Genomic DNA, 15557 nt, shown 5'->3' with positions numbered 1-15557 from the left:
CATCTTGGTACCCTTACGAGGCAATCTAGGGGAGGCGAGATTTCTCCTCTTCCTGGATTCCCCTGGGTTAATCAATTATGTTCCCTCTTGTGGGTCGTCAGATTCTTGCTCAACGCCAGCCAAAAGAGCAAAGGAATTTTCGGAAGGGACAGATGGCGAAGCATTCTTTAGCATTTCTGCATAAGAGTGCCTCGAGCGATCCTTAAGGGAGCGCCTAATTTTATCCCCGCGCTGCTTGTACGCCGGGCATGACCTAAGAGCACGCGGAGGGCCCACGCAGTAAATACACTTTTCAGTTTCTCCACCGCAAGCGTCATCCTCATGCTCTCCCTCGCATTTGCCGCACCGCTTTTTGTTGCCACAATAAGTGGCTGTGTGGCCCAGTTGCTTGCAATTGCTGCAGTTCATTACCCGCAGTACAAACAGGTGAACAGGTAGGCGAACCTTATCCAGGAGGACATAGTTGGGAAGAGCAGACCCGGAGAAAGTCACCCGAACCGAGTTTGACGGAGAATAAGTTGTCTTATCATCTTCAGTTTTTGCGGAATACAATTACTTGCATTCCAGAATCTTCACCTGTTGAAGTGAAGGGTCCTTAAAGCAAAGTGGTGGGAAAACTGAATTTTCCTAAAGGGGTTATATATTGTACTGAACCAAAAAAATCGAATTTTTTTTTAATCGATTTGAAGTTTATACTTTACACAAATTTCCAACGCGACTGAGAACTAAGAAAATTGAAATCGCAGCTCCTGATATTTTTCTAAAGGTGACTTCCCAGTAGTATCCTTGATTTGAATTATTATCGCTAATCCTAATGCCAAAGAACAAATAAATACCTCTCGAAAACGAACCGTTTGGGACAATCATCATCATTGCTGGTTTTTTTTATTTTCACGAATCTTTTCGATAACCTTCCGTCACTTGCCTTAATGCACTGGGTGCACAGTGCTCTGAAAATCTAGCGAAATCGTCTTAGGGCACCAGCGGGTCTAATTCAGAGCCATCTGCGCGGCGAGTTAAATCTGTAAAGAATTCTAAAAATTAATTTCTATTCCATAATTTTCAGTTCAGCAATTCGAGAGATCGTGCTCACCGCAAGCCATGAAAAATAGACTACGTTGTAAAGCGATGGTAACTATTTATTAAAAAAAAATCACGGTTAAATAAAAAATAAAACTATTAAAAAATTCCAAATAGTTTATAATTTTCACAAACTTATTAGGAAAAAATGTTTAATTAGCTTTCGTAATATTGTGTAGGAAAAAAGCTGAAAATTTCAGTATTTTCTCTATCTGCAACATATAAACCCTTAAGTATACCAATTAATTGGTATGCGAATTGGAATAGGTTCGCCAATTTTTGGAAGAAGTCTATTAAATAACCCCTTGAAAGCTACCTAAAAATAATTGCATCGAAGCAACAAAAAAACCCCAAAATGAAATGTACCTTTTAATGTGAAACACAGTGAATAATAATACAATAAAGACCCATTTTTATCAGTCTCATGGTGTATTTTAGGCTGACAAAATAGGGACATTGACTAAATCGGGCAAAATTTTTTCTTTATAATAAACTAAAGCTGTTAAAATATTCTTCCCGTCCCTTGATGTAGTCTGATAACTATTTCTGATTATCATTAACTTTCTATTTTTTGCATATTTCCATCTTCATGATAAGGAAAACATTCTCAAGAAAGGATTTACTCGAATTCCGTCTTGTTCGTCTGCTAGAGCCCATCAAACATATGTCATATTTGGCTGATAAAATCGGGGTTTCAATGTATTATAATAGATATTCAGCATTCGAAGAAGTTTCTTGTGAACGAGTGTAGAACGACTTTGTTTCTACTTACTTGAAGTCAGCGGCGTAGCCGGAAAGGTTTGGTGAAAATCGATCATACTGTCCAAACGGCATAATTCCGAAACCGTAATTTTTGAAGTTTTAAAATTATGCAGAATTAATTTTTCAGAAAATAGTAACAGAGTTCGTGTCTTTAGCGAATTTGTTAAGACTTTATTGTAGTCATGAATATTAACCTGAGAAAATTCACCATAAATACTTCTTGGACGATATATCGTCAAAATTATTTTATCAAATGATGCGCTGTTTAACGTTTGTAAAACTCATCGAAGATACTAAACCTCCGAAACTAGCGGTTTCAAAATGATGCTATCTTGACCTTAAATTACGGTTTTTAAACATTTGACCTATACATATAATTGGTCATACAACAAAAATGAAATGCTCATCAAAATCGATCAGAACCTGCTAGAGTCGAATGGAAATCGTCATTTTTCATAAATTTCTCTCTACATTCGGAAAGTGTTATCCTCGTTATTAATCACATTACGTTTTCGCCTCAACTCGACGCATTCCCAAAATAAAAACCTGTTTTAATCCACCTAGTGGTGCAATTGTGCTTTTCTCATTTGTCCAGACTACGATTCCATGGCTGGTTATGTTCAATACAATGGTGGAAATGAATATTACATGTTCAGTACGATTTGCACATACATACAATGGATCGACAGCCACGATCTTGAGATACTATGTGATACTGAAACACCGCTTGAAACCAGCGGTGGATCATGGAGAAAGATCCGGGAGGTCCAGGTCCTGCCGAAAATTTTCAACTAGTTAAGAAATTTTAAATTAGTTTTAATTTTAAAGTAGCAACCCCTCACTGCATACTTCCTCCGGGCCGGTATGATTGACGATTTTTAGAGTGATTGCATAACCTTTCTATATTAGAAAGGCAAAAATGTACCAAAGTCCAAAAAAGTCAATTTTTGGCAAACATCTCAATGTTTCATGAATTTTAAAGTCATTTTGCATCAAAAATACAAATTTGATTTTGAAAATTTTTCATTTCAGTTTATATGGGAATTTGCTGTGTGATTGCACTCTTCAACTCGTAACTCCGGAACCGGAAGTCCAATCAATAAAAAAAATCAATAGCAGCCGAAAGGAAGGTAGTATCTTTCATTTGAGACTAACTTTGTGCAAATCGGTTCAGCCATCTCTGAGAAACAGAGGTCACATTTTCCGATCTCGACGAACTCAGTCGATTGGTATATGACACTCAGCCCTCCGGGTCGGGATTAGATTGACGAATTTTAGAGTGAATGAGAAAGGCAAAAACATTTTTAGCAAATGTTGAAAGTTATGCATTTTTTTGGTGAGAAGTTCTATGTTTCATAGACATTAAATCAATTTTAACTTCGCTTCCTATTAAATAAAGACCCTTATTACAGTACATTTCTACAAAAACGAGCTCAATTTGAAAATAAATCTGAGGATTATGATTGATTACAGAACTCTGGAATTTTCTATTAGAATGTTTTCAGGCAGGAATTTGATATAGATGCTATTAGACAACTGTGATATCAAGACCAATAGATCAGTTACATATCAGGACCCCATTTCGACCATTTATCAAAAGTCCTCATGATGTTTACAACAACAGGTTATCAAGCTACGGATCAGATAATTGTTATTGTAATATTGAATTAAGTCAGTCTGCATCAATAAATTTTCAAGTTCAATCCAATATTTTTTTTGGGTGTGTGGGGGGGGGGGGGGTTGGAGGCGTTGTATTGTGTTTAACCCCAAAACCTTCTCTAGGCTACGCCGTTGCTTGGAGTTTTTTTTTCGCATTTCATTTTCCGATATGTTTCAGATCGATCCGAAGGTTATAAGTTAGAAAAATTGCAGTCAGAAGGTTCGCACAGATGAACATTTTTGCACTGATAAGTTATCAAGTTCCTTCCAACCTGGAAGTGTTCGGTGATTATTTCTAGCGGTTGCAGATAGTAAAATGAAATACAAAATTCGTTTTATCGAAATAATGTTTAGCTTATTTCAATGGATTATTACTATATTGAACAATAAATAGGCGACAAAGAGTAATCCACAAACAACAAGCCATAACTTTTAAAGTATTCTAAATAGATATTTAAAGTCTTTAGTAAAGTTATTCGCAAAAGTAAGAGCTACAAATTTGCTGAAGGCATCATTTCGATATAATCACTTCCACGAAAATTTGTGAAAATATCTTACTCATAGGGGGATTAATCAGCAAAAGCACAATACCAAAAGAAAGGGCATATTTCCTGCATTAAATTCTCCGAAGATACTATTGACTAGGGTTGTGGTACCGGTAATACCGGTACCGAAAATCCCGGGAATACCGACCCATTTTTGGTACCGTAATACCGGTACTGAACAAAAGCCAGTACCGGTGTTTTCGGTACCATACAATTTTTTTACAAAAAATATGTGGACTCTCTAGTGGGACCTGTTTCAAAATATTGGTCTGCAAGATGACTTTTAATTATATTAATTACCTTCTATAAGTTAAACATTACTAGCTCCCGTTGTACTGAACGGAATGTTTAAACTCCTGCTTTATTTTATCGAAATTAAATTTAAACGGTCTTGTATATCTAGCGTAAGAGATGTAAAAATTTGCCTTGAATTTTTTTATTAGCGACATTCTAATAGGTTTCATTATTTACTGGGTGGCGCGTAATAAGACTATGGTCTAAGTCATGTCTTTGGTTTGCTCTTTAACCTTTATTTATAAAAGAACGAACAGCGATTCAGTAGCTAACAATTTTAGACTTGATGAACTACTCCAAATGAAGCGATTTGTAATTATTGATGAACGAAATTCAGCAAAACTCCATAGTTTACCGGGAAACAAGTAGGAAAATCGAATAACCTGCTCGGATTTACTTGTTAATAGGGTTTCTTACATTTACCATCTGTTGAAGTCGACAAAAGTCGCACCGATTAGCAGTTATTGATTTCAAAGTGGCCTAGATTTCGAAATAAAAGAAGGTGCCGCATACGAAAAATATTTTCTGTTGAAATGAGTCATGCCATTCCGAATCAATTGAAAACAATAAACATACTTTTTTGATTAGCAAAAATCAATCATCTGAGAATAACGTCACTAATTTGAGCATTCAATTTCACTTTGAAGCTTATTTCTATTTTTTTTAAATTCGAGTACCGGTACTTCACCGGTTCTAGCGGTACTGAGGGCTTCAGTACCGTAGTACCGGTTCTCGCCAAAAAGGGTTGGTACTGCGAACCCTACTATTGACCTAAAATGAGCCATTTTGGCGTTAATAATAGATTACATTTTTACATTTCTTATAAAAGAAATGTATAGAATTCGCTCAAACTTTCAAGATTTTTTCCGAGGCCCGGAGGGCCGAGTCTTATATACCAATCGGCTCAGCTCGACGATTTGGGACAATGTCTGTGTGTGTGTGTGTGTGTCTGTGTGTGTGTATGTAACGGACAAATTCTCATTCGTGTTTCTCAGCAATGGCTGAACCGATCTTATCCAAACAAATTTTAAATGAAAGAACTAAAAAACAGTATGAACGCTATTAATTTGTTTTTGATTCTGATGTTTAGTTTCCAAGATATGAAAGTTTGAATGCGTAAAAATGGCGTTTTTTGCAGTTTTTTTTAATTATATGCCGAAATTGACAATATAGATTAACAATTTATATGTTTCTAGACAGCTTTACCGAATACCTTTCGAACAAGCTATAGATTGTTGAAATCGGACTATTATAAAAAGAGATATTTAACATTAAATGCGGACGAAAGATTTTTATCATTTCCCATTGCCAGAAATATGACCAAAAACATGTAATCTATTATTAACGCCAAAACGGCTTATTTTAGGTCAATAGTATCTTCGGAGAATTTAATGGAGGCAATATGCCCTTTCTTTTGGTATAGCGCTTTTGCTGATTAATCTCCCTATGAGTGAGATATTTTCATAAATTTTCTTGGAAGTGATTATATCGAAATGATGCCTTCAGCAAATTTGTAGCTCTTACTTTTGCGAATAACTTTACTGAAGACTTCAAATATCTATTTTGAATACTTTAAAAGTTATGGCTTGTTGTTTGTGGATTAACTTTTGTCGCCTATTTATTGTTCAATATAGTAATAATCCATTGAAATAAGCCAAACATTATTACGATAAAACAAATTTTGTATTTCATTTTTCTATCTACAACCGCTAGAAATAATCACCGAACACCTTCAAGTTGTCTGGAAGGAACTTGATAACTTATCAGTGCAAAAATGTTCATTTGTACGAACCTTCTGACTGCAATTTTTCTAACTTATAACCATCGGATCGATCTGAAACATATCGGAACATGAAAAGCGAAATAAATAATTCCAAGCAACGGCGTAGCCAAGAGAAGGTTTTGGGGTTTAACACCATACAACCCCCCTCCCCCCCACTACAACCAAAAAAAATAATGGATTGAAGTTGAAAATTTATTGATGCAGACTGATTTAATTCAATATTACAATAACGATCATCTGGTCCGTATATTGATAACCTGTTGTTTTAAACATCATGAGGACTTTTGATAAATTGTTGGAATGGGGTCCTGATATGTAACTGATCTATTGGTCTTGATTTCACAGTTGTCTAATAGCATCAATATCAAATTCCTGCCTGAAAACATTCCAATAGAAAATTCCAGAGTTCTGTAATCAATCATAATCCTCAGATTTCTTTTCAAATTGAGCTCGCTTTTGTAGAGATGTACTGTAAAAAAGGTCTTTATTTAATAGGAAGCGAAGTTAAAATTGATTTAATGTCTATGAAACATAGAACTGCTCACCAAAAAAATGCATAACTTTCAACATTTGCTAAAAATGTTTTTGCCTTTCTCATACACTCTAAAATTCGTCAATCTAATCCCGACCCGGAGGGCCAAGTGTTATATGCCAATCGACTCAGTTCGTCGAGATCGGAAAATGTCTGTGTGTATGTATGTGTGTGTATATGTGTATGTGGAAAAAATGTGACCTCGGTTTCTCAGAGATGGCTGGACCGATTTGCACAAAGTTAGTCTCAAATGAAAGGTACAACCTTCCCATCGGCTGCAATTGATTTTTTTTATTGATTGGACTTTCGGTTCCAGAGTTACGAGTTGAAGAGTGCAATCACACAAATTCCCATATAAACTGAAATGAAACATTTGCAAAATCAAATTTGTATTTTTGATGCCAAATGACTTTAAAATGCATGAAACATTGAGATTTGATGTAAACTCGAAAAAAATAGTGTTTGACAAAAATTGACTTTTTTGGACTTTTGCACATTTTTGCATTTCTCATATAGAAAGGTTATGCAATCACTCTAAAAATCGACAATCATACCGGCCCGGAGGGAGTATGCAGTGAGGGGTTGCTACTTTAAAATTAAAACTAGTTTAAAATTTCTTAACAAGTTGAAAATTTTCGGCAGGACCCGGACCTCCCGGATCTTTCTCCATGATCCGCCGCTGGTTTCAAGCGATGTTTCAGTATCACATAGTATCTCAAGATCGTGGCTGTTGATCCATTGTATGTATGTGCAAATCGTACTGAACATGTACTATTCATTTCCACCATTGTATTGAACATAACCAGCCATGGAATCGTAGTCTGGACAAATGAGAAAAGCACAATTGCACCACTAGGTGGATTAAAACAGGTTTTTATTTTGGGAATGCGTCGAGTTGAGACGAAAACGTAATATGATTAATAACGAGGATAACACTTTCCGAATGTAGAGATGAAAAATGAAAAATGACGATTTCCATGCGACTCTAGCAGGTCCTGATCGATTTTGATGAGCATTTCATTTTTGTTGTATGGCCAATTATATGTATAGGTCAAATGCTCAAAAACGGTAATTTAAGGATAGCATCATTCTGAAACCGCCAATCTCGGAGGTTTAGTATTTTCGATGAGTTTTACATACGTTAAACAGCGCTTCATTTGATAAAATAATTCTGACGGTATTTCGTCCAAGAAGTATTTATGGTGAATTTTCTCAGATTAACATTCATGACTACAATAAAGACTCAACAAATTCGCTAAAGACACGGACTCTGTTACTATTTTCTGAAAAATAATTCTGCTTAATTTTAAAATTATGGTTTCGGAATTATGCCGTTTGGACAGTAAGATCGATTTTCACCAAACCCTCACCAAACCGAATTTCTGGCTACGCCGCTGACTTCAAGTAAGTAGAAACAAAGTCGTTCTACGCTCGTTTACAAGAAACTTCTTCGAATGCTGAATATCTATTATAATAAATTGAAACCCCGATTTTATAAGCCAAATATGAACACATGTTTGATGGGCTCTAGCAGACGAACAAGACTGAATTCGAGTAAATCCTTTCTTGAGCATGTTTCCTTATCATGAAGATGGAAATATGCAAAAATAAAAAGTTCATCATAATCAGAAATAGTTATCAGACCACATCAAGGGACGGGAAGAATATTTTAACAGTTTCAGTTTATTATAAAGAAAAAAAAATGCCCGATTTAGTCAATGTCCCTATTTTGTCAGCCTAAAATGCACCACGAGACTGATGAAAATGGGTCTTTATTGTATGTATTATTCACTGTGTTTCACATTAATAGGTACATTTCATTTTTGGGGATTTTTTATTGCATCGAATTACAACAATTTTTAGGTAGTTTTCAAGGGGTTATTTTACAACCTTCTTCCAAAATTTGGCGAACCTATTCCAATTCGTATACCAATTAATTGGTATACTTAAGGGTTTATATGTTGCAGATAAAGAAAATACTGAAATTTTCAGCTTTTTTCCTACACAATATTACAAAAGCAATTTTACCTAATAAGTTTGTGAAAATTATAAACTGTTTGAAATTTTTTAATAGTTTTATTTTTTATTTAGCCGCGATTTTTCAATAAATAGTGACCAAATCAAGGAAGTCACCTTTAGAAAAAGTCGATGTCGAAGTAAAATTTGGAACTATGCACGCATGCACTTCAGAGATAGCGTGATATCAGAAGCTGCGATTTCATTAAATTTCTTAGTTCTCAGTCGCGTTGGAAATTTGAGTATAGTATAAACTTCAAAACAATAAAAAAAATCGATTTTTTTGGCTCAGTACAATATATAACCCCTTTAGGAAAATTCAGTTTTCCCACCACAAGGCATTGATTGAGGAATTTAGATATTTTATTAACAGAGCATTAGCAATAATTCGTTTGTATGTCTATTTTATGGGCCATTTTTTCGCTTTCCCATTGCTTTGGTTTGAGATTTCTAGCACTGATGTTGTCCTATGCTGATTTGAGCGATTTTCTGAGTCCTGCCACTATCCCATGTAGTATGTGTTATCAAAAACATCACGAAGCATCAAGCTCTAAATGTTCTCAAACGATATAATATCCGAAGAGAGTGATAAGAGTTATAAGAAATGTCTCATCACACTGTTAGGTGGATTAAAAGCGTTTTTTGATCATATTTCTGGCAATGGGAAATGATAAAAATCTTTCGTCCGCATTTAATGTTAAATATCTCTTTTGATAATAGTCCGATTTCAACAATCTATAGCTTGTTCAAAAGGTATTCGTTAAAGCTGTCTATAAACATATAAATTGTTAATCTATATTGTCAATTTCGGCAGATAATTTAAAAAAAAACTGCAAAAAACGCCATTTTTACGCATTCAAACATTCATATCTTGGAAACTAAACATCAGAATCAAAAACAAATTAATAGCGTTCATACTGTTTTTTAGTTATTTCATTTAAAATTGGTTTGGATGAGATCGGTTCAGCCATTGCTGAGAAACGCGAATGAGAATTTGTCCGTTACATACACACACACACAGACACACACACAGACATTGTCCCAAATCGTCGAGCTGAGTCGATTGGTATATAAGACTCGGCCCTCCGGGCCTCGGAAAAAAATCTTGAAAGTTTGAGCGAATTCTATACATTTCTTTTATAAGAAATGTAAAAACCGCGTTAATTGCGAAATTCGTGTAAAAAAAACCGTGTTAATTCAGAAAACCGTGCAAAAAAACCGCCGTAATTCCGAAAATCGTGCAAAAAAACCGCGTTACATTCAATGCAAAAGACTTAGACGATTTTAGGAAAAGGGATGACTTCGGAGTTTTATCAAAAATGTTCTAAGTCCTTTTGAAGGCAAAAGACTTAGACGATTTTTGAACAGGTTTTTTTTGCACGGATTATGCAAGTAGCACGGTTTTTGCTTTTTCCAATTCCTTAGGTTTTTGGAAAAGTGGAAACGTCGGATCTTGAGGTTTCCTTTTGTCTCGCACTTTAACAATATGGTTGTTTTCGGTACAGTGTTAACGAGTAGGCACCAAATATCGATGCCTGAGGCCATTTGGAATACCAAGATGACGACTTCCGGTCTAACAGAATTTTCAATAACCCAATCAGTATGCATATTTTCCGAGCGGGCCTAATGAGCCCATGATAGAGATCAATGTCTGAGGCCATTTTGAAATACAACATTGAGACTATCGGCTTAGCGATATTCTGTATAACTCACAACATGGAGTGTTTTGGAACTGGATTGACAAATATGCAGTTGCCAGAGGTCTGAGTATAAATATCCAGCGTAAAACAAAAAGATACATTTATTTTTGTATATTTTGCATTTATAAGATAAGAAAAATGTGCTCATGAATGGATTTACTCGAATTTGAGTTGGTTCGTCTGCTAGAGCTCATCGAGCGAATCTTCATGCGAGACTCAAAGTCGAATCAAAAAGCTGACATAATCAGGGAAATAATAAAATCAGGTCTTCGCTGTATTATTAAGGGGGGCGTCTGGTGTAAAGTGCTCAAACCGAAAGTTATTTTGTTATACGATTTTGAAGGCAAGGAAACAATGCATCTTTTATGTAATGTTAAGCTTTAACTTTGTACGTTTATTCTGTACGAAAAAAATATTTGCACGGCCTTATTCTGCGCGGCGTGTGACGTGAGACGACGAAACTCACCTCACTTTACGTGACTTTTCTCACCCGATTCTGAGAGTCGACTCGGGTGAGGTGAGATTCCTCATTGCGGTTAAATGGGAGTCTCACGTCACCCGAAGTGACTCTTCAGAATTGGGTGAAGTCACGTAGAGTGAGGTGAGATTAGTCGTCTCACGTCACACGCCGCGCAGAATAGGGTCGGCAGCCACGCAGAGCCACACATACGAGTGTTCCAAGAGTAGACGTCCAACCATTTCCACGTCGAGGAGCGCCGCGGCTAACACGATGACTCTTGATAAAATTGTTTGACACAGGAAATTAAGTAAAATTTGTAAAGCTTAGACTTGTAGTTACTCGATGAACCCAAAAAAAGTTCGAGTTTAGGAAAATGGCTTCATGTAAACCGAAAAATCTAATATTTTTCTGTAAAATTCGTGCACTTTTCTTCAAAATAATAGAGAGAACAATTTTTTCATTCTGTTTTCTGTGGTTCACCGACAGGCTACACATATTGTGCATTTTCATAAAAAAAATCAAGTCAATTCTTTGATTAGTTTTTGAGTTATCGTGTTCACCAATTTGAAAAACGCGGTTTCGAAAAAACGCTATTAAAGGATACTCCATATCAAATTGCATCACGGAAAAAATGACGTGGAAAACAATCCATTTGGTATTTTCTCTTAAAAATTTGGGTGGAAGTAGTTTAAAGTGTATTGTTCACACTGTATTTTTATCGCTGTCAGTCTTAAGAAAATTGTTGCCGATAGATTGAAATCTGCGTGTGTCACAGCAAATACGCGCGAGGAATGCATGGCTGTTTAAAACAAAAGAAGTTCAGCGTGGTCACCGAGATTGCGGGAGACTATTCTAGAGGCTCAATACTAACAATTAAGCGGATAAAAAAGAAGTCGATTTTTTGCCCACTACACCAGACGCCCCCTTAAGATGAATGAGATGTACACTAAAGCAGAGATGATGCTTATAGAGATGCGCGAAGACTGAAACCAAAAGTTCCAATCGAACCCAAAACAACGGTTCCAAACTAGCAATGTAAACAAATATGGCGGATTTAGGAAGTAATGTGTGGGGAGTATCGAGATTGAAATGAAAAGAAATGCATGTTTGCATCCTGCATCCTCGATACATTTTTTCTAGTGCAACGAAAAACATGTAGACAGGCTCAGTAACGTAAATCAATGCGTTTCCAAGTTACATGATTGAGTATTGAGGGAAATATTTCAAAAAAGGAATTCACCAAGCATTCATTAAAACTACAAGTCACTCGCTGTTTACACAATATTCCTGGTTGCCAAAACTATCAGACAAATAATTTGTAAAACCGTGCAGCCAAATTTACTGTTTTTCTCGCCGCGTGTCTTTATATTTAAAACATCGTCTTGGCACTAAAATAGAAGTCACCATCTTAGATGAAAACATGACTTCCGGAATTGACATCCGGTATCTATTCATTAACGCTATTACAAAAATTCTCACATTGTTGTGGTAATTGAAAATTTTACTAAACCGAAGTAGCCATCTTGATTTTCGAAATGGTCTCAAACATTGATATTTGGCACCTACTCGTCAATCCAGTCCCAAAAATACTCATATTGATTGGGCTTTGGAGAATTCCACAGAACCGGAAGTCGCCATCTTGAATTTCAATATGGCACCAGACATCGATATCTACCGTCTATTCGTCAATTCCATTCCAAAAATACCCATATTGATTCGATTTTAGAGAATTCCAATGAACCTGAAGTCGCCATCTTAGTTTTCCAAATGGCCTCTGACACTGATCTCTATCATGCGCTCTATTAGGCCCGCTCTGAAAATATGCATGCTGATTGGGTTATAGAGAATTCCACTGAACCGGAAGTCGCCTTCTTGGTTTTTAAAATGGCCTTAAACCTCGATATCTGACGTCCACTCATCAATCCCGTTCCAAAAATATCCACATTGATGGGGTTTCAGAGAATTCCACTGAACCGGAAGTCGCCATCTTGGTTTTCAAAATGGCCTTAAACATCGATATCTGACGGCCACTCATCAATCCCGTTCCCAAAATATCCATATTAATGGGGTTTCAGAGACTTCCACTGGACCGGAAGTCGCCATCTTGGTTTCCAAAATGGCCTTAAACATCGATATCTGACGTCCACTCATCAATCCCGTTCCAAAAATACCCATATTTATGGGGTTTCACAGAATTCCACTGAACCGGAAGTCGCCATCTTGGTTTTCAAAATGGCCTTAAACATCGATATCTGACGTCCACTCATCAATCCCGTTCCAAAAATAGCCATATTGATGGGGTTTCAGAGAATTCCACTGAACCGGAAGTCGACATCTTGGTTTTCAAAATGGCCTTAAACATCGATATCTGACGTCCACTCATCAATCCCGTTCCAAAAATACCCATATTTATGGGGTTTCAGAGAATTCCACTGAACCGGAAGTCGCCATCTTGGTTTTCAAAATGGCCTAAACATCGATATCTGACGTCCACTCATCAATCCCGTTCCAAAAATAGCCATATTGATGGGGTTTCAAAGAATTCCACTGAACCGGAAGTCGCCATCTTGGTTTTCAAAATGGCCTTAAACATCGATATCTGACGTCCACTCATCAATCCCGTTCCAAAAATAGCCATATTGATGGGGTTTCAGAGAATTCCACTGAACCGGAAGTCGCCATCTTGGTTTTGAAAATGGCCTTAAACATCGATATCTGACGTCCACTCATCAATCCCGTTCCAAAATAGCCATATTGATGGGGTTTCAGAGAATTCCACTGAACCGGAAATCGCCATCTTGGTTTTCTAAATGGCCTCAGACATGAACATTTGGCATCTACTCGTTAATGCTGTTCCAAAAGCAATCACTTCCACTTTTCCAAAAATCTTCGAAATTCTTTGCATTCAAAATGGAAAAGCAGAAACCGTGTAAATTTCAAAATCCGTGCAAAAAAAACTTGGTCAAAAACCGTCTAAGTCTTTTGCCTTCATAAGGATTTTTGCTAAAACCGTGTTAATTGCGAAATCCGCGCAAAAAAAATTGATCAAAAATCGTTTTTTGCCTCCAAAAGGACTTAGAACATTTTTGCGAAACCCGTGCAAAAAAATTGTTGCGAAATCGTCTAAGTCTTTTGCCTTTAAAAGGACTTAGAATATTTTTGCGAAAAACCGTGTTAATTGCGAAAACCGTGTAAAAAAAGCCGTGTAAAAAAACCGTTAAAAAAACCGTGTAAAAAAAACCTTAGTGTATTGGGCAATTTCGTGTTGGGCCGGAAATACACCACCCAGGGTCCATTTGAACTGGCTGGGTATGTTTTAATACGGGGATGACTGGGTGAATCAGAGGAGGGAGTAATTTCGGGTTTATTCGGTAAATCCATGGGAATATCATTCCAATCAATAAAAATCCTTAGCTTATATAGCGGCGATTCCGGCTATTCTGGTATTCACTTCACCAGCCTGGGCACCGGCGAACAAAGACTGCCTCAAACAATGGTTGACCTTCACTGACAATATTTATTCTTATTCACTTTATGCACGGCACCAGAAAACGAACTGGTTCGATTGAGAGCTCGGAGAGTTATGAAATTAATCGTTCGATTCATTTGATTCATTTGATTCATTTGATTCATTTGATTCATTTGATTCATTTGATTCATTTGATTCATTTGATTCATTTGATTCATTTGTTTCATTTGATTCATTTGATTCATTTGATTCATTTGATTCATTTGATTCATTTGATTCATTTGATTCATTTGATTCATTTGATTCATTTGATTCATTTGATTCATTTGATTCATTTAATTAATTTGATTTATTGGATTCATTTGATTCATTTGATTCATTTGATTAATTTGATTAATTTGATTCATTTGTTTCATTTGATTCATTTGATTCATTTGATTCATTTGATTCATTTGATTCATTTGATTCATTTGATTCATTTGATTCATTTGATTCATTTGATTCATTTGATTCATTTGATTCATTTGATTCATTTGATTCATTTGATTTATTTGATTCATTTCATTCATTTGATTCATTTGTTCATTTGTTCATTTGATTCATTTGATTCATTTGATTCATTTGATTCATTTGATTCATTTGATTCATTTTATTATTCATTTGATTCATTTTTTTATTCATTTCGTTTATGATGATGATGATGGTCCCACCTCATACCCCCACAAAGGTGTGAGCTGAACGATTTTTCTAAAAGATAATTAATATTTTGATCCATAACAAAACCAGTTAACAAAAAGAAACGGACTGGTTCAATTTGCAGACATAGCTTTCGTAAGAACGTAACCAGATACATTTCGAATATTCCGCCAACAACCAGGATCCATCAAGAAAGTTTCCATTCCGGGAAGATACTTGATAGAATCGGGAATTGAACCCAATAGCTTCCATTTCCGATAATTCTCTGTAAGACTCCTCCCGCCTGACCAAGACATCGGTACTACCACCTGCTAAGGTGAGAAGTGACGAGCCTAGTGGCAGTGCAGAGTCCGGTCGAGTTATATCATCCACATCAGACCCCTTTATTGAAAGTTTCCTACCATTAACCCAAGGCAATCAAGGGATACTCCTATCCGAGAACATCCTTGATTGATCAGGAATTGAACCCGATATCTAGTAGTTATCAGAAGGAGTCATCAAGCCCCATACTCAACGAGCTAACTCCGTTATTACCACTATCGCAGCAATAACCGAACTTAA

This window comes from Topomyia yanbarensis, unplaced genomic scaffold, assembly GCF_030247195.1.
Source record: "Topomyia yanbarensis strain Yona2022 unplaced genomic scaffold, ASM3024719v1 HiC_scaffold_130, whole genome shotgun sequence".
Lineage (NCBI taxonomy): Eukaryota > Metazoa > Arthropoda > Insecta > Diptera > Culicidae > Topomyia > Topomyia yanbarensis.
Note: the sequence above shows the minus strand (reverse complement) of the source record.